At 36.6% G+C, this 20000-nt stretch overlaps 1 protein-coding gene and 1 long non-coding RNA gene across 7 annotated transcripts in view; both read right to left on the bottom strand.

Annotated features, from left to right (window-relative positions):
• LOC145268811 (EVI5-like protein) overlaps window positions 1–20000 on the bottom strand; it is a 663419-nt gene that overhangs the window by 168710 nt on the left and 474709 nt on the right. The gene's annotated exons all lie outside the window — the stretch shown is intronic.
• LOC145268810 (uncharacterized) lies at window positions 3911–18082 on the bottom strand. Its single transcript, XR_013864930.1, has 2 exons — window positions 10416–18082; window positions 3911–10379 (listed from the first exon to the last, which is right to left on the bottom strand). It is a non-coding gene; the product is annotated as an uncharacterized LOC145268810 (long non-coding RNA).

Below are 20000 nucleotides of genomic sequence, written 5' to 3'. Positions count from 1 at the left end.
TTTAACTCGTAAAATTCAACTGATTTCATTACGTAAAAAACATGGCTGCATGAACGCGCGCAGGCACTTTGTAAATATTGTTTTTTAAAAAATAAAAAAATAAAATTTCTATTATTTTTTAAACAACTTTAATAGTTTATTTTGGAAGTATATTCCATAAAGAAAATAAACAACCTACTTTAAAAAGAGAAATTACGTGTTTTTTATATTTTATTCGCAGTTTCGTGTTAGGGGTGTCAAAAATTCTGATACACCTAGTGGTGGTGTATCGGCTCGTTGGATAATGTTTTGACTGGCCCCTGTAAGAGAGAGAGAGAGAGAGAGAGAGAGAGAGAGAGAGAGAGAGAGAGAGAGAGAGGGGGGCATGTTGATTGCTGTTTTTCCAGGACTCGTATCCCTCCCCTCTGCATGAAAAAATAAATAAATAAATAAAAAATAAAAAATAAATAAATAAAAATAAATCAAGAAAAATAACAAAGAAAAATATTTAGGATGTAGGTGCTCGTGTCGGAAAGAAAATATCGTATTCCAAAAATCACGAAAATTGATCAACTAGTTTTATTCTTGTAAAGAAAATCATTTTTCAGCGAATTTAAACGTTAAAAATGGCTTTCGAAAATCTCGCAAGTTTAAATTATTTATAGTTATCTTCCTTATTCCTTTAGACTGTTTGCAAGAAGGTGTCGCTCTTAGTTAACAATAAAATTTGCTTGTTGTTTTATTAAAAAACAAAAACACTACTTGTTTAATTTACGTGGTTTTTGGCACATGATATTTTCTTTCTTCCGTCACGGGTACGTACATCATGCAAATTTTTCCTTATTTTTTTTTTTCATGTGAATGAATTCTTGAAAAAGCATCAGATATGTGTGTGTGTGTATATATATATATATATATATATATATATATATATATATATATATATATATATATATATATATATATATACACACACTAGCAGAAGTACCCGTCGTTGACTGGGTTCAAAAACAGCCTACAGAATCCTTGAAAAAGCATCAGATGTGTGTGTGTGTGTGTGTGTATGTATATATATATATATATATATATATATATATATATATATATATATATATATACACACTAGCAGAAGTACCCGTCGTTGACTGGGTTCAAAAACAGCCTACAGAAAATGGACTGTGATTGATGAAAGTATGATAGGTTATGAAAAGGAGGGGGTTGTAAAGAGATAGTTTTGATACTCAAAAATTTCACCCTAAGCAAAATATGATGAAAGTAAAGATAATTTTCGCGAAAATATATTTTTTTTATATCAGCTTTGTTTCCATTCTTAGCCCCGTTTTCAATTTGAAGGAGGGGCGCCTGAGCATTCTGTGTTAACAATTTAAGAGAGTTCCGTCAACATAAGAAATATTTATAAACGTATTTTAATGTTTTCCGTTATCTTGTGCTTGAAGAATATTCGATTATGGCACGTGTAGTTTATATAAAAATTCATTTAAGTAGTTATCGCCTGAAATTTCGTTTTAATTTCGGTTCGCTGAAATTATTTCAAGTAAAGGGCATTAAAAACTATTTCAAAACAAAAGAAAACATGAACTGAACTTTTATTTACTATGGTAACATTTATTTCTTGCATATTTATTTTTTCGGGTAGTCGTTTGTTGGCTTTTCTACTAAACACTCTTACTAAATAATATCGACGAAATATCGAAAAACAAAGAAACAAAAACAGTTTTGAAAAATAATGAAGCTTTACTTACTTTAGTAAAATAATCCGAAACAGCAAAATGGGATATTAAAAAAGTAAACACGTAATTACTTTAGTTTTTTAAAGCAAAGAATCGATATAAATATGAATAAGAAAACGGCGCGCTTTTCAAGCAGAACAGCTTCGTTTCAGTTTTACAGTATTGAACAGTGTAGTATTATGCCGTCGAATTGAGGGTTGTACTATTGTAATGTAAAGAACACGCAGAAAGGGTACTCAACTGAATTCCTTCTAGTACACTAACAAAAAAAAAAAAGCTTAAACAGATATATGAATAAAAATAAAAAGGTTATGCAAATGTTTTTAAAAAGACACGTAATCACGTGAGCAGGATTTTTTCCTTCTTTTGACATGATAACAAGTAACGTTCTTATTTTTTATTATTTATCTATTTATCCATTTTCGAAAGAGTGCCACGTGCAAGTGGAGAAGGAAAAAAACAGAGTTATGCAAAATTTGTGTTGAGAATTGTCTAAAGTTCTGACTTTTTTTTTTTGGCTTTCACTTTAATAAGAACGTGAATTTATGAGGTGAATTTATTCGACAAAATATGATTCAACTCCAAAAAATAAATAAAAGCTGACGTGAATTAAGATTAAAGTTAAGGTGTTATTGTGGACCCTCACCCCTTTTAAAAAGCCTTGTTAAACTTTGTGACGTATTTACATTCTATGGAGGTCAGGCGCAAATGAACACCCCATAATTTTATTATACCATATTTCTTCAAACTGAAACATAATTATTAAAGTATACTTACGCAAATAGATATGAAAAGTCTTTGTTAAAGTTTGTGCCATATTTCCATGGAGTACAGGCGCGAACGCAGACCCCACAATTTTATTATACCATCCCTATTCAAGTTGAAACATACTGATCAAAGTATTCTTATGTACATTTATATCAAAAACCCTTGTAAAGGTATTATTTTTTTCATTTTTTATTTTCATACTTTGGGGGCCAGGTGCGAACGCAGGCCCCACCATATTTTTATGAACCACCGTTCTGCTAGATCAAACATACCCATTCCTGATCCTCGATACATCTATCATTATATGTAATCAGTTTTTTAAAATAGTCAACCATATAGAAGCCTATTCGTGACCAGACACACACACACACACACACACACACACACACACACACACACACACACACACACACACACAGACGTTCAGCTTTATAGTACAGAAACTTCAGTAGATAGATGTCCTGTTTATCTTCGTTTAGCTTGGCTAGGCAACATTAGTGACCGATTTGCCAAACAAATTTTACTGGCTGTTCGTGTTATTTTGCGTTGAGTCTTTGTATTGTTTTTTTTATTTTTTCATAAGACCTATGCTGTCTTTTATCCGAAAAGATACCTCCACCCCAATAATTCTATTGTTTATTTATTTCAATGTAGTTGTGGAATGCACTACGTTGGGCGGACATAACAAACTTTGGATTCCCGTCTCAAACAACACGTCTCGTCAAAGATTCGACATGCAAAATTATGCACCATCAGAGGTTTTGCATAATTTCCTTACATCATTTGTAGACTGATGTATCGTTATTTTCATGGAAAGTGTTCGACTGAGCTTCAATCTATGGTCCCCCCTCGCCAAACTTTCACAAGAAATACCCATCTAGTTGAAAACACTATCAATAATTCCCCCCCCACTCTTTATCTGTGCCTAAACCTAAACGTAGATTCCATGAACAAAGCTTCTTTCTTAGAACTGCACGCCTGTGGAATTGTCTTCCATTTTCCTGCTTTCCGGCTGACTACAATATGGTTGTGTTCAAGTCTAAAGTAAATAAGTTCTTGATGAGCCGTTCCATATAAGTTATCAAATTTACCAAATTTTCATTACTAATGATTACTATATTGTCTAATTTCTACTGTACACTCTTTAACCCTTATCCTTGAGTGGCCTCTTGGCCTTGATAATGTGGTGATGCCTATGTAAAAAAAAATACCTATAGTTCAGCCATCTGTGAGCACTTACATAACTGTGTCTGTGCTTTAGACTTCAGTGTCGACTTGTTCTACGTTTTGAGCAGCTTACACTCTCCCTTTGATTTAGAAAGTTTAGAAACTACCTATATTAAGTCCTTGAGACCTTCTCTTTGCAAACAGAAAAAAATCATTTTGGACTTAATGTAGTTTCTATCTGATTCTTTCCCCGTTTTTTTTTTTTAGTCCACTTGTCCCATCTCATATATTTTTTCTTAATCGTTATTAACCTCGATTTTAGCTCTGTTGAGTGTGAATAAAGAATGGAGAGGTGAGATTCGCTGCTTGTAAATAAACAAATGGTGTGTGCTTTTATATATGTACTAGCAGGGGTACTCAGCGTTGCCTGGGTGGAGGATATTGGCACAAGGACGAAGCAATGTAAAGAATGGCTTCCATATGATTAAAATAAAAAAAGAGAGAGAGACAGCGAGAGAGAGAGAGAGAGAGAGAGAGAGAGAGAGAGAAAGAGAGATGTGGGTGATTAGTTTCCTATGCTAACCATTAGGCCAAAAAGGATAGTGAATTAAATAAAAAAAATTTAAAAAAAAGATAGAGAGGTGGGATCGAACTCAAAAATGTAGGGTAATTAGTCTTCCTCACTACCATTAGGCCAAAGAGTATAGTGTATTCAATGAGTTGGTAATTAATTTAAGAATCATAGGAGTCACCATGCATGCGCAGAAATAAACGTTGTTTTTAAAACTGGCCAGGGGCCAGGTAAGCTTGGCACTTTCTGTTGATATTTGTTTTCCTATAAAATATAACACAATTTGCTTAAAAATTAAATTTTCTCAGTATAGAAAGGTTTCTCCCTTGATTGACCGAGAACTAATCTCATTTTGGTGCAGTGCCGGCCACCAGGCCGTCGAGCTGTTGTTTGCGTTTGAATAGTTTTGCTTTATACGATAAAGCCAAACAAACACCCGAAATGACGGCATGGTGTGAATTTTGCTTAACTTGATCAAAAAAGAGATAAAGACGATGTCCGTTTGTGAATCTGAGATATTAGGATCTGGGAAGTATGTGAAAACTTCTCACGGAATCTAACCAACATGTGACGCCCCATCCAAAAAGCCTTTTGTGGACATACACAAACGCTCGCGCGCACTTTGGCCTTTATATATATACTAGCGGGGGGGGGGTACCCGGCGAAGCCCGGGTGTCTTGAGGTAAATCAAAACTCCGAGGGGGGGGGGGGGGGTTAATAAAAATAAAATAAAATAATAATAAAAAAATGTTTTGGTAGGTGAGTATGAGAATCGAACCCGTACCCTTGAGTTGGAAATTAATGTGTGAAAAAAAAAAAGTGCGATGTTACCATTGGGCCACCGCGACATACAGCATAGACGTGTTTTATCTAACTATAGCTATAAAAACAGGTGTGCGTAATAAAAGTTAACTTTGCTGCTTCCATTTGACCTAATTAAGAAGGTCAAATAGAAGTCACGCAGCGTAAGCGTCTGTTCCCGGCGCATTGCCGCGGGCACGTCCGTTTGAGTTTAGTTTCATTTTATTTATACTAAAAAGCCCATAAACACGCGAGAAGCCAAAATAACAATAATTTTGTAAAAATCGACGTAAATAAATCTATACGCTACGCGCTTTCCTAATTCCTAGATATTATGATATAGGACCTATATACACAGTTTTAAACGATAGTAACGACCCCGGGAGCGTGTACGAAAGAAGCCTTTTGAAGACATACACGAAATAATCACACACATTTTGCCTTTTATATATATAGATAGACTAGCAGGGGGTACCTGGCGTTGTCCGGGTGTTTGTAGGTGTGTGTGTTAAAAAAAATGTTGGCCGGGTGTTTGGAGGTGTAAAAGAAAAAAAAAGTTTTGGTCGGAAGGTAGGATTGAATCCCCGAATCCTTGACGCGAAGGTGGAAACGAAAGGAAAAAAAAGCCAGCCACCTAACCATCTTGGCCAGGAAGGAGAGAAATTGATTAGTATGTTCAGTTAAGGTTTATAAACTGGAATATACAGGTGCGAGGAAGTGGCGTGATATTTGACCTAGTTTTGCGCTGCAAGCCATTACTGTTTCCCCCGCTTTTCGCTTTTTGAAGACGTAGCGAGCTGGTAAAAGTCGGGCAAATTAAATAGAAAGGTGACCCCGTTGTTAAGACGTAGATATTACTATTTAGACGTGATATAAAAAGTTTTAAGAATGACCTCCCCCCCCCCCGAGAAGGCCTCGGAAAAAAGCTTTTGCAGAGATACACAAAAAGCGAACATACATACATACATACATACATACTCATTTTGCCTTTTATATATATATAGATTATATTTGTATTTTGTGTCTGAAGATTAGCCATTTTTGGAATATCTTTTAACGAGATACAGTTGAAACTTGTCCGAATGGTTATGAAACGATCGTAACGCCAAAGAGATACATGGTATGATACAACACGTGTTGTGATATATGATTGTTATTGTGGAATTATAATACACACACGTGTATGATGTGTGTGTGCGTGTGTGTGTGTGTGGGGGGGGGTAAAGTTAGTGGAAGAGAAAATTTAAAAGAAAGAGCGTGATATTTATTTATTTATGTATTACAGAAGATCAAAACAACATCGATACCGTCGGTTTCAAATCCAAACAAAGCGGATAATATCTGTTCGCTTATGCTAGACTCTCTTCAGCCTCCGTCCGTTATATATTTGCTTTTATTGTTTCATTTTATTTCTGTCGAACTTCTTAGAAATCAAAGAGCCCCTTTTTGGGGCTAATACTTGATCTCTATATGAGATACATAGATATTCAAATATTCAGTTAACCCCTCAAACACCGAGTTAGTAAAGAAGTTGAGAACATAATTATCTTCCCCCCAATTGACCATTTAAATATGTTATACTATATCTTTCTTGTGGTTTCTTTGTCTTACTGGATTCCAGGACAAGAATTCACCTAGTCTGGTGGAGTATCTAGCATTGTGCCGTTACTTGAGGTTACATCACTTGGAGAAGGTGCACCACTCTTCATAAAAGTCAGTATGGGTTAGCCATACCGAGGAGATCTTATTTGGGACTCGAATACAATGTGATTTTGAATATTTAGTCAGGGTTTATTTGTTATATTTTCAGAACCAGTAAACAGCCGGATCGGCGTCAAAATCAAAACGAGGCCGTTTTTCATCAGAAAAAAAAATAAAAAATAATGAAAAATTACAATTTGCTTTCTTTTTTCTTTCAGTTTTTTAAGCTATTCGTTTTCTTTTTATGTGATTTGCTATATTTTTAAAACCAGTTTCCTTACATAATTACTACAGGATTATTCGTTTTTTATTTCCGCTGTTGTAATAAAATACACATTCTAATTTCATTCATAAATTTTTTTTTCTTGTTTTCATTCATATTTTCTTTGCAAAAAAAAAAAAAAAAAAAAAAATCATTATTTTATACCGCTAAACTAGACTTCCTGTTTTTCTTTCTCCAGTGTCCCATTTTCTCTTTCTCTCTCTCTCTCTCTTAAGTTTTCTCTCTCAAACTCTCTCTCTTTTTCTTAGACCCTCTCTTTCTTTCTTTCTCTAATTCTTTTTTCTTTCTTTCTTTTTTAAACTGACGTTATTTTAGTTTCCCAATGTCTCTTTCTCTCCAATTTTCTCTCTTTTTTCTTATTTTCTCTCTTAAACTCCCCCTTTCTTTTTTTCCCAAGCTCTCTTTTATTCCACCCCTCTCTTTATTCCTTAATTTTCCCCCTCTCTCTATTTCCCCCAAATGTTCTCTCTCTCTCTCTCTCTCTCTCTCTCTCTCTCTCTCTTCCTTTCTCTTACAATCTCATTTTCTCACACTTTCTCTCTCAAACTTTTCTTCTTTAACCATACCCTCTCTTTATTCCTCAATCTCTATTCTAAACCCCCGCTCTTTATTTCCCAGGTTTCATCTCTCTCTATCTTCCATGTTTTCCTCTCTCTCTTATTCTCTTTCTTATTCTTTCTCTAATTCTCTCTTTTGCTTTCTCTCTTAAACTCGCTCTCTTTTTCTTTCTCAATCTCTCTCTCTCTCTCTCTCTCTCTTATTTTCGGTCTTCTCCTCTTATTTTCTTTCTTAAACTCCCTGTCTCTCTTTGCCTTTCACCCTCTCTCTTTTATTCCCAACACACACACACACACACACACACACACACACACACACACACACACACTCGCTCTCTCTCTCTCTCTACTTCCTAAACTTTTTCCCCCTCTCTCTCTTTCTAAAATTTTCCTTTTTTTTTTCTTTTTTTTTTTTTTTTATTACTCACGTTCACCCCAAATAAGGCATATCACCACTTGGACATAAGGGGCTACTATTGAGGCGATACCTAGGAAAGATTAACAAGATGTTGGTTTACATTACATTTAATCTCGGGACATGATCAAAGTGTAGTATCTGTTCTTCAGATGCTGCACTTCTATTTCTTGTTCTCTTTCGGTGGAGGAGAAATCCTTCACGACTGAGACAATTTTTATTTTTGTACCTTTTCTCCACGTTAAAAAACGACCCTGGTGTCTAACTCTGTCCCGTGGGGAGGCATAGTAAATAGGTACATTACATTTAATCTTCTTCATATCAGCACAATCAAGGAAGCAGGTAGCAGAAAAGGAGTTCGAGGGAAGAAACTATTAGAATAGAAAGCTTTCTGGCATTTAGGAGCCTCAACAGTGAAGAGGTGAGATTTTGTTGCTAAGTGGGTTTGTCAGGGATACGCATGCCGAGAGGGCACAAGTGCAACAAGATCATCAGAGCGCATTCCATTAAAATATTTGTAAAACAGACACAGAGATGCAACATTGTGGCGATGGGACAGAGGTTGGAGCTTAGTTGACAAAGTGGGATATATTAGATTGAAAACTCTTTTTTTGGGACCCTATCCAAGAGAGAGAAGCTAATGGTAGATGAACCAGCCCAGATGTGGCAACAATACTCCATGCATAGGCGAATAGAGGCCTTGTAGAGGTACAGGATACTCTCAGGTATTATGAGTAGTCTTCTAGCTCGATAGAGGGAACCCACCTTCTTTGCAGCAGCCTTTGCAATGTCCTCTATGTATTTGTTCCAGTTCATGTTGCCCGTGAATGTTAAGCCGAGGAGTTTTAAGGAAGAATTCTTAGGTAGGGTGTTATTTGTCATGAGTATCGATGGTTGGAGAGGCGTCTTATAATTGTTAAAGGAGAGCAGCTTAGTTTTACTAGTATTAAATTTTACCATCCATTTGCTATTCCGTTCCTCTATGGTCTGGAGGTTATTTCCTAACGATTCTGTCTTTGTTTTTCGTGGCTTAAATTGATTTATGTACATCCGTTCTTCCTTCATGCACGTTATACTTTTTCTCTCTCTCTAAAAAAACCTCCCTCCCTCTCTCTTAGTTTCTCTCTCTCAAAACCTTATTTTCTCTCTTTCTAAAACCCTCCCTTCCTCCCTCTCTCTTAGTTCCTCTCTCAAAACCTTATTTTCTCTCTTTCTAAAACCCTCCCTTCCTCCCCCTCTCTTAGTTCCTCTCTCAAAACCTTATTTTCTCTTTTTCTAAAACCCTCCCTTCCTCCCTCTCTCTTAGTTCCTCTCTCTCAAAACCTTATTTTCTCTCTTTCTAAAACCCTCCCTTCCTCCCTCTCTCTTAGTTCCTCTCTCAAAACCTTATTTTCTCTCTTTCTAAAACCCTCCCTTCCTCCCTCTCTCTTAGTTCCTCTCTCTCAAAACCTTATTTTCTCTCTTTCTAAAACCCTCCCTTCCTCCCTCTCTCTTAGTTCCTCTCTCAAAACCTTATTTTCTCTCTTTCTAAAACCCTCCCTTCCTCCCTCTCTCTTAGTTCCTCTCTCTCAAAACCTTATTTTCTCTCTTTCTAAAACCCTCCCTTCCTCCCTCTCTCTTAGTTCCTCTCTCTCAAAACCTTATTTTCTCTCTTTCTAAAACCCTCCCTTCCTCCCTCTCTCTTAGTTCCTCTCTCAAAACCTTATTTTCTCTCTTTCTAAAACCCTCCCTTCCTCCCTCTCTCTTAGTTCCTCTCTCTCAAAACCTTATTTTCTCTCTTTCTAAAACCCTCCCTTCCTCCCTCTCTCTTAGTTCCTCTCTCTCAAAACCTTATTTTCTCTCTTTCTAAAACCCTCCCTTCCTCCCTCTCTCTTAGTTCCTCTCTCAAAACCTTATTTTCTCTCTTTCTAAAACCCTCCCTTCCTCCCTCTCTCTTAGTTCCTCTCTCTCAAAACCTTATTTTCTCTCTTTCTAAAACCCTCCCTTCCTCCCTCTCTCTTAGTTCCTCTCTCTCAAAACCTTATTTTCTCTCTTTCTAAAACCCTCCCTTCCTCCCTCTCTCTTAGTTCCTCTCTCAAAACCTTATTTTCTCTCTTTCTAAAACCCTCCCTTCCTCCCTCTCTCTTAGTTCCTCTCTCAAAACCTTATTTTCTCTCTTTCTAAAACCCTCCCTTCCTCCCTCTCTCTTAGTTCCTCTCTCTCAAAACCTTATTTTCTCTCTTTCTAGCTCTAATTCTCTCTTAAATCTGCTCTCTTTTAGTTTTCAATCTCTCTTTCGTTTTCAATATCTTTATCTCATTTAGTCTCTTCCACTCTCTCTCTTATTCAAACCCACCTTCTTTATTATCCAAGCTCTTTCTCTCTCTCTCTCTCTCTCTCTCTCTCTCTCTCTTTCTCTCTCTCTCTCTCTCTCTCTCTCTACCTACCTACCTATCTTTTTCAGGTCCTTCTCTCATTTTACCCACACGCACGTCATCGTGTCAGCATGTGTATATCTCCACCCTAATCTGGTTCAATTACAAAAATTTAATCCGGAGAATTCATACCCGAACTTAATACAGAAATTTGACACTAAATGTCGTCTTTAAACGTGCTATAACACCCCCCCGCCCCCCCCCCGCCACTAACAAACAAATCCCGCGTTTCCACCCAATATTTATCACAGACATTAACAGATCCTTTTGACTGTATTCCTTCAATCGGAGAATTCAAAAACACAAGCTTTATATAGAATTTGACATTTGGGATTTTCTTGAGACGTGATCATATCCGCACCCTGCCTTTTTTTTTTTTAAATTTTTTTTTTTATTTTTTTTTATTACATTTTCACCCCAAACAAGGCAAATTGCCACTTTGGTGTAGGGGGCTACTATCAGGGGAAACAACTACTGGGGTACTATGTAGGGATTTGGGCAGCAAGGTGTCGGTTCACGTTACACTTGAACTTCTGCACGTCAGTACTGTTGGGGAAGCAGGGACCTGGAATGGAATTCCAGAGTCTTGCGGTTCTGGGGAAGAAACTATTGGAGTAAAAAGATCTTTTACATCTAGGGATCTCTACAGTGTGGGGGTGGGATCTAGTAGCCTGTCGGGTTTGTCGAGGGTGCTCGCGTCGTGGGGGCACAAGTGATTGCAGTTCGTCAGAGCATTCACCACTAAAATACTTGTAGAAAAGGCAGAGGGATGCAACATTTCGTCGATGGGACAGAGGCTGAAGCTTAGATGCCAGTTCAGGGCCTATCAGGTTTGCGACTCTCTTTTGGACCTTGTCAAGGAGCGAGAGACTAGTAGCAGATGCACCAGCCCAGATGTGGCAGCAATACTCCATACATGGGCGAATGGTGGCCTTATAGAGGTACAGGATACTTTCGGGTGTTAGTAGTTTTCTAGCACAGTAGAGAGAGCCTACCTTTCTTGCAGCGGCCCTGGCAATGCCTTCAATGTAATTGTTCCAACTCATGTTTCCTGTGAACGTTAGGCCAAGGAGTTTTAAAGATGGACTCTCAGATAAAGAGTCGTTGGCCATTGCTATGGGTGGTAGAGAGGGTTTCTTGTAATTATTGAATGAAACTAGTTTAGTCTTGGCAGCATTGAACGCGACCAACCACTTTTGTCCCCATTCCACTACAGATTGGAGGTCTTCCTCTAGTGTTTCTGCCATTTCTTTAGAAATGTGTTCATTCGTCTTCCTGTCGTGTCTGCCATAGAGTGTAGTGTCATCAGCATATATACCCATCTCAGAGGCAATGTTGTCGGGGAGGTCATTTATGAATATCAGGAACAATAGAGGTCCAAGGATAGAACCCTGGGGCACTCCCGCATTTATATCATATTGTTTAGATGTGCGACCGTCGAGGACTACCTGGATTTTTCTCTTATCTAAGAAGGATTTAATTATGTTAAGTATTCTACCAGTGATACCGTATGATCTGATTTTACTGAGGAGACCCTCATGCCATACCCTGTCAAAAGCCTTAGATATATCTAGAGCTACCGCTCTGCCTTCCCCCGCTTTGTCCAGTGAATGGTATATACGTTCAGAGATCACAGTGAGGATGTCTGCTGTGGAACGGGCTTGTCTAAATCCATATTTAGACAATGATTTTACTATTTATGCACAACAAATTACGACAAGGCAGGACAGCTCCTGCTGATTCTCTATTCGGGTGATATTTAGGCACGACAATTTAGGTACGGCAAATTTAGGCATGATAAATTGCCTCTGGCGATTCTCTATTTGTTTGCTATTTAGACACGACAAATTAAGGCACGACAAATTGCTCCTGGTAATTCTGTATTCATGTGAAATTTAGGCACGACAAATTTGGGCACGACAGATTACTTCTGTTTTTTTCTTTTTATTTTGCTAAAACTCTTTGTAAAAATAAGCAAAATCTTTTTTTCAGATTTAGTGAGAATATTAAAAAAAGTACGAATAAAATATAAAAAAAGGAGAGAAAAATTGTCTTAAATTAAAAGAAAAAATTTGTTAACTTTTTTTTTAAAATCGTAAATGTTTTGTTGTTTTTTATATTAAGTGTTTTCTTGTTTTTTTTTTTTAATAGTAAATATTATAATTTCCTTTGAAAGGGGAAGTGACGTTGCCCATGTGTGTATACACGTGAATGTGAGTGTATATATGCGAACGGATATATCTACTTGTGTATACGTGAATATATCTATGTGTGTGTACGGATTTTCATGAGATTGGTATCGTTTTGAAGCTCGACCCTTCGGACGACAAACATCGAAAAATTGGGTAAAACCATTAATTACTTCACCCTCAACTGGGCACTTTTCTACAATATTGCCGATATTTTCGAAAGTCATCCCCTGTTTTCGATTAATTTAAACCTTTGCCACTTCCAGTTTGGCAATGGACGCAACGACAAAGACGTCAGGTTTTCTTTTTTTCACATTCTTTTCCTCCTTCGTGGTACGGGTTCGAGCCTGCCTGCCTACTACCACTTTTTTTTTCTTTCTTTTGCTCAACACACACTTCCGAACACCTGGGCGACGCCAAGTACCCAGGCTAGTCTATCTATATATATAAAAGCGAAAATATGTGTGTGTGTGTTTCTATGTCTCACAAAAACTTTCGACAGAGGTGACAGCTCCTGACAAAATCAGTATCATTTTGAAGCTAGATGTCTTGGACGACCAATATCGAAAAATTGGCCAAAAATATTAATTCCTTCACCCTCAACTGGCCAGTTTTTTACAAGGAGGGGTCGGTTTTTGTGTCACCATTTTTGCAAGTCATTGTTTCCTTTTCGATTGACTAAGCTTAATTTCAACGTTCCTGGCTTCCAGTTGCGACAATCGTCTTTATGACCCTAAGACGCTAAAACATCACATTTTTTTTCTTTTCTTCCTTCGCATTACGGGTTCGAGTCTGCCTGCCTACGACCCCTGCTAGTCTATATACATAAAAGGCAAAATGTGTGTTTGTATGTCTCCCAAAATCTTTCGACACACACAACGAACACTGACAAAATTGGTATTGTTAGAAATATCTATCTCTCATACGACAAATATCCAAAAATTGGTGAAAAACATTAATTTTTTTGACTGTTTTGGGCTCAAATCAAATTAAAGAGTTTGATCCTTGTCCAAGTAACCTACATCTAAAATTTAAAGTGTTTAGACCCCAAATTGTCGGAGGAGTTTTGTAGAGTTCTCAAATGTCAAATCATTGAACTTTGACCCCTTGACAGCCAAATGTCTGGCCGAAAATTGATTAAAAAGATTTTCTCAAATCTCAATACTCCTTATGTCAAATCTTGAATTCGTAGACTGAAAATTGACAGAGTTATTTGGTAGAGAAATGCACACACACACATTTTCTCTTATTTATATATATATATATATATATATATATATATATATATATATATATAGATAGATAGATAGATAGATATGAATTACAAAAAGAGCTTCCAAGAAGGGGGGCAGTTTTTACGTCAACATTTTTGCAATCTCACGATCTCCACATACGTATAAAAGACGTCACAAGTTGCGTGGGCAATCTGACTAAAGCATCTGCTTTTTTCACCTCCTTTTCTTCTTAGTCTTACAGCTTACAATAATCTCATAACAACAGCATCCAAGGTTTTCCTTGAGCTACGGGAATAAGCAAAAAGTCACAGGGAGCAAGGTCTGGAGTATAGGGAGGGTGAGGAACTGCCTTGGTGCCCATCTTGTTCAAATAGTCTCTGACTTTCATATTTTACTGGCCTCGTCAACTTCTGCTTATGACGTGACTTTCTTTACATGTCAGCTTAAATTCCTAATCTTCCACTATTTTTTCCGCAATAATCTAACTTTAAAATGCTTCTAAGAAACTGAAATTTTTGGAAATATTTATTAATCGATGTTTAATACCTATTGCTAAAATTTCACACAAATATGAGATATCTGAATTCGTATAAAAAGTTCCCACCTCCTTTTTATCCCCTTGGCATGAAACTAAATTAAACTAAATATAGCCCACATTACAATCCATTACACCTAGTAGCTGCATTTCAAAATCAATAATGATCGGTTAATTATTTTACAAGTGAATCTATTACATACAAATATATTAATATATACATATACTAGCAGGGTGATACAATGTTGCCCGGGATTGAATGATGATCAACGGATGTTTTTTATTGTCATCAAAATTGATGAAATCACCAATTTTTCAATCAAATCGATTGATTGCCTGTTCTTGTTGGGGATCCATCACGGTGCACCGGGAGGAACCTTCACATGCCTCTCACAGTGACTTAGTTCACAATACATTGTAGTTTACATTGCACTGTAGAGAAATTACTGTTGCTTTTATAAAATTATTTTTTTATATATAAATGACTTGAATTAAAGTTTAACATGCAAAAGTCAAGTATCCTGCTTAAATTGTACTCTAAAAAGAAATATTCATTTCAAACGCGCCTCTGTCATATCAAAGAACCTATTGTTGTTTTTATATGTCGAGTTTTTGGGCTTGTGTGGTAATAAAACTTCTCAAATGCACTTGGGATGTTAGGCTGTGTAAGGTGTTAACTTTGGTCAAAATCGTCTGTTCCTTCTTTCATCAGATTTTTTCGATTATTGATTATATTATTGAAGACATTCTGATACAAAATCTACAAGAACACTGCCAGGCACATAAACTACTTTCGTGTGAAATTTCATTGAAATCAGCCCAGAACAAACTCACAGACACACAGACAAAGTTCCTTTTATATAATAGTAGGGATAAAGATTATTTATCTTCTTGCGAGGAGGCTAGATACAAAGTCAGGTGTGATTTTGAAAAGCTAGCATTCTAAGATCAGTGCACTTTGGCCTATAAAATATCCCTGAGAAACCCCTGTTGGCATAAAGCCAAAAACTGAAGTTAAAGCTGAAAAAAAAAAATGAGTTATTCCTCTTCTGATTTTTATTTTTAGGTGATTATTTGAAAATGTTTCATATTAGCAATTCCTACTTACTTGCTTCCCCACAAGGGCAATAAACTGGCCCCTTCTCCAAGAGAGGGTAAAGCCTGGGATGGTGGGCCTCTTAGAATGAAACAGAATTATACCTCAGTCTGACAGCAATAAAGTCACTGTTGGACTGATTTTTTTTCTTTCTTGTTTTTTTTTTAGTTATGTGTCACCACTTATCAAGGAATTGCTTTATAGCAGGTTCATATAGATCAGGGGTCTCCAAACTTTTTGAACAGACTGACTTTTTTGCTATGCGGTCTAAAAAAAATAAATAAATAAATAAATAAATTAACCTTGTGTTTTGTACTGTTTTGCTTTTTAGTGAAACTGGTTCTCCAAAACCTCAATTTTTAAAATTATTTTCTGAACAAAAAGAAAAACCACCACACTCTTTTTTACAAATTACATTTTTCAGATTTTTCTGAAAATTTTTAAGTTTTCTAAAATAGCATCGCTGGTCAGATTAAAAACTTTTGTCTGGATCTGGCCCATGTCGACTGTTGAACGGCCATCCACGGCAAAGAGGGAGGAGATGGGGCTAGAGGAAATGGAAGGAAGCCCCCCCCCCAACTGGGTAGCTTTCGGAAATGGGATTTATGATGGAGACAAAAGGATTGTTTCCGAATTTTTTAGTCTGCACATAAATTCAAGTAAATATGTACCCAGGAACTCCCGGTTGATCCCGCATTCTTGTTTCGCTGTTTTGCTTCCTTTCCACATCCTCTCGACGTGGTTCGTTGTTGCCTTTTTTTTAAGTTTTAGATAATAGCATTGCTGGTTAGATTCAAGACTTTGGTCCGGATCTGGCTCTCGGACCATAGTTTGGAGGCTTCTGGTTTAGAAGATTATTCTCTACATTTTTTTTTTTTTCCATATAGTCACTGCTTATCATAAAATAAAAAAAAAAAAATGATCTTGACGTGTTTTATACTGTCTTGTTCATTAGCTTTGCTTTTTAGTGAAACTGATTCTCCAAAACCTCGTTCTTTTAATCATTTTCCGAACAAATTGTTAAACCATTACTTTCATGCATTTCCATTTTTAAAAATTTTTAATTAAAAAAAAAAATCCTGAATATTTTTGCGTTTTCCATAAGTGCTCCGCGGGCCAGATTAAAGACTTTGGTGAGCTGGATCTGGTCTGCAGGCCATAGTTTGGAGACCCCCGATTTAGACAGTTGTAAATTATCAATCTTTTCCTGGCCATCCCCTGTGTAACATAGCACAGATGTAAAGGTATTTGGAATGACGTCACTGAGAAAGGAAAAAAAGACTATAAAAAAAAAAGAGAACGATTACATGGAAGACAAGATAATGTTCAAGATGTTGAGTGAGATGTGGATAACGTTCGCGATCATGTGTGAGGTGCGAAGGACGCTTGAGAAGACAATCACGTGAGATACATCGCAGTGTTCAAAAGAGAATGAGGAAATAAAAGTTGCTACAAAAAATAATTGAGTTGGAGTTATTTCCTGTTTTCTGTCTTGGTCTCCTTTGCGACTGAAATTGCACACTCTTGGTTCTCGGACAACGGTACACCTGGAGGCTTGAATGAAGGAGTTCTAAACGTATGCTCTCTCGATTTGACGTTCAAAACACAAGAGAAAGATTTTACTGACTTCTTTGCCATATCTACTTCCCATCATGACGTCATTTCCTGTACACATCAGATTAAATTCCTACTCTTAGATTTCTAGTGGAAATTTCTGATTTTCTACTTGATCTAATTTTATGTGGAAATTTTCGTTTTCAACACAGGCACAACTTTGCTTGCAGCAAAATAATAGATGCAGAGAAAGAGTGGGAGTGGGAGAGAGGGAATAAGAGAGGGAGAACGTGGGAGAGAGAAAGAGGTAGAGAAAAGCAAAGAGAGAAAGAGAGAGACAGTGAGAGAAAAGGAGTTGTAAAAAAAGGAGAGAGAGAGGGAGTGGTAGAGAGTGAATGTGATTAAAACAGAGCAGAAGATAAAAGCAGTAGGAGAGAGAGAGAGAGAGAGAGAGAGATGTAGTGTTAGAGAGAAAGAAAGAGAAAGTCAGAGAAGGGGGTGGCAGAGAGATAAACTTAGAGAGCATAACCAGCAAAAAGACAGTGAGAGAGAAGTGGGAGAGTAAGGGAGCGAGAGAGAGAGGGGTTGGCAGGTAGAGAGAGAAGAGAGAAAAAGATAGATATATAGAAGGAGGTAGTGATAGGGAAAAGAGAAAAATTGAAGAGAGAAGGTGGGAGAGAAAGTAGCTGAGAGAGACTGGAAGTGAAAGAACAATAAAGAAAGAGAGAGACAATGGAAGGAACGAAGAGAAAGAAAAACAATGGCCAAGCGGGATTGAAAGAGAGAGGGGGGAGTGGCAAAGTTAGAAAGAAGAGGGAGAGTGAAAGAAAGAGAATAGGGAGAGAGAGACAGTGGAAGGGACAAAAAGAAAGAAAGACAATGGCCAAGAGAGAGTGGCAGAGAGAGAGAGAGAGAGAGAGAGAGAGAGAGAGAGAGAGAGAGAGAGAGAGAGAGAGAAATATGCTGGGAGCGACAAAGAAAAAGAAAGGCAATGACCAAGAGGGATTAGAGGGAGAAAGAAAGGGGAGTGGGAGAGAGGGAAAGAGAGAGAAATGGGGAAGAGAGAGAGAGATGGGGGAAAAGAAAGAGAGAAAGAGACAGTGAAAGAGATAGAGAAAAAGGAAGAGTGGCAAAGACGGAGTGACAGAGAAAGAGAAATTGAGAGAGAAAGAGTTGAAGAGAGGGGGGACAGAGAGAGAGAGAGAGAGAGAGAGAGAGGGAGAGAGATAAAGAAAGAAGGAAGACGGTAGATGGAGAGACAGAGATAGATAACAGGAAATCGCCAATTTCTTTGTATGTTGTCATAGTTAGCAGTGTGGCAGTTATTCACTCCTTCCCCATATTTATGCCACCCGTGATAAATATGAAGATTCTTTTTCTACCTGGCGTCACATTTCAAGTGACCCTGAATAAACAAAACATTACGCGACATTTTCAAAGATACATTGCTACATAAGTATTTAAAAAACAAACAAAACTAACAAGTAAAAAAACAACAACAACAACAAACAAACAAACACACACACACACACACACACACACACACACACACACACAAAATAAAAAAAACAACTACAAAAAACTTTCAACCATCTGAATGGCAAATATTCATTTGCACTAGTCATGGGATTGGTCGTTTGCGGCATATCAACCCTTTCGGGCCATTTAATGCTGAATCCAATAATAAAAAAAAAAAACCCCAAAAAAACAAGTTTTATGTTTCAAATTTTTTTTGTTTTTTTATTTATTCATGGAGTTTGTTTTATTGTTTTGTTTTACGGCATATCAACCTTTTTCGTTTTATTTAATGCCAAATGTAGTAATTTTAGAAAGAGTCTATGTTTCAAGTTTTTTTTATCTTCAAATATTTATTCATGATGTTTGGTTTGATTGTTTTGTTTTACGGCATATTAACCCTTTTTTTTTGCTTGCTAGAATCATGTCTTTGATTATCAGGCGATTCCATCTTTTAAAAAGGGGATGGCAGGTGATATGATTTGATATCTTTTCGTAATTTTAACACTTTTGACTAAGACATTGGGAATTAAAAAAAAAGAAAAAGAAAAAAAAAATTCAACCAATCTTTATTTATGCGAACTGGCAGACCTCGAAACGTTAAACACCAAACCTCGCAAGAATTGAAAGAAAACATCCGGAACGAAATAAGAGAATTAAATCGCAATCCAGAGATTCTGCAATCTGATGAATAATGTTTTGGAAAGAGTACAAATATCCAAAGCTGAAAATGGGCAACATTTAAAAGACATTATAAATAAAGATTCTTTCAATTTTGCATTATTATTTATTTAGTTTTTTTTTTTTTAATTTCCCAATATCTTAGTTAAATTGTGTTAAAATTACAGAAAGATATCCTCCAAAATAAAGAATCTATTTAAGTTCAAAATCCTTCAGTGACTTTATGGACACCCTAATTCACCTGCCATCCCTTTTTTGAAAGATAGAATCGCACGCTAGTCGAAGACATGATTCTAGCAACACGTCCGGACGGTCCACAGATATACGTGTGTGTGTGTGTGTGTGTGTGTGTGTGTGTGTGTGTGTGTGTGTGTGTGTTTGTTTGTATCAGCTGATGCATCGCATAAAGGTTATAACAAAGTACACCTATATTTTGTTGCAAGTGGCATTACGACTGTTTAATCTACTACAAGGAAGCCGGTTTAACTTTTTAAATCTATACTTATCCCGTGACGTCAAACTATGCTTACATAGTTGACCTAAATTAGACACATCGACATATATAAAAACGTTTATATGGTTGCAATCACTGGCACATATCAATTAGAAGACAGTATATCTTTTTTTATACCCCCCCTCTCTCATATATATATTTCTGTGAAAATATGGTTTTCTTTTTCAATTATTTTTCACCTTTTATTTATACCAATCCCTAATTTATAAACCTCAATGTAATTACAGAGCATATAACAAATAAATAATAAAACTCTATATTCCAAATTTCATTA

The sequence above is a fragment of the Euprymna scolopes genome, chromosome 44 (genome assembly GCF_053919585.1).
Source record: "Euprymna scolopes isolate OS-2025 chromosome 44, ASM5391958v1, whole genome shotgun sequence".
NCBI classification, from domain to species: Eukaryota; Metazoa; Mollusca; class Cephalopoda; order Sepiida; family Sepiolidae; genus Euprymna; species Euprymna scolopes.
This window is presented reverse-complemented; position numbering and strand designations above follow the sequence as displayed.